Genomic DNA, 523 nt, shown 5'->3' with positions numbered 1-523 from the left:
CTGTATCGGATTATTATGCATGTCTTTTAAATTACACAGTATGTTCCAAATATTATATGTTGTATGAGGATGACGATTGTATTGTTGAATTTATATATGTATACTGTTATTTGCATACTCTGTTCAAAGATTTAATTATTTTCAATGTATTATGTATGGCATGGCGGACGGGCCAATTGAATACAATTCCAAAACCAGTTACGCAGTTTGAGTTACTCCTGCCTACAACTTGGACAGAATTCTTCTACCCTGATGAGGTAAATAGCCTCATCATGTCTTCTCTATTAGCAGCTGTAATACTCGTTTCTCTAGTATTGTCTTCTCTGCACTAGACATGTACCTGAACAGCTGAAAAATTAAACCATTTTTGCCATTTATCATCTCCTCTTTTCTTACTTGCTTCAACAATTGTTGACATATCTTTCTTAACACAGACGTTTTCACCTTCTATTAAGCGTTCTTCACATAGTAGGCATTATTAATTTTGATCTGTGGTTCCCTCCATTTTTAAACCATATTCTGA

The sequence above is a fragment of the Oratosquilla oratoria genome, chromosome 13, assembly GCF_046742065.1.
Source record: "Oratosquilla oratoria isolate Oo_2021 chromosome 13, ASM4674206v1, whole genome shotgun sequence".
NCBI classification, from domain to species: domain Eukaryota; kingdom Metazoa; phylum Arthropoda; class Malacostraca; order Stomatopoda; family Squillidae; genus Oratosquilla; species Oratosquilla oratoria.
Note: the sequence above shows the minus strand (reverse complement) of the source record.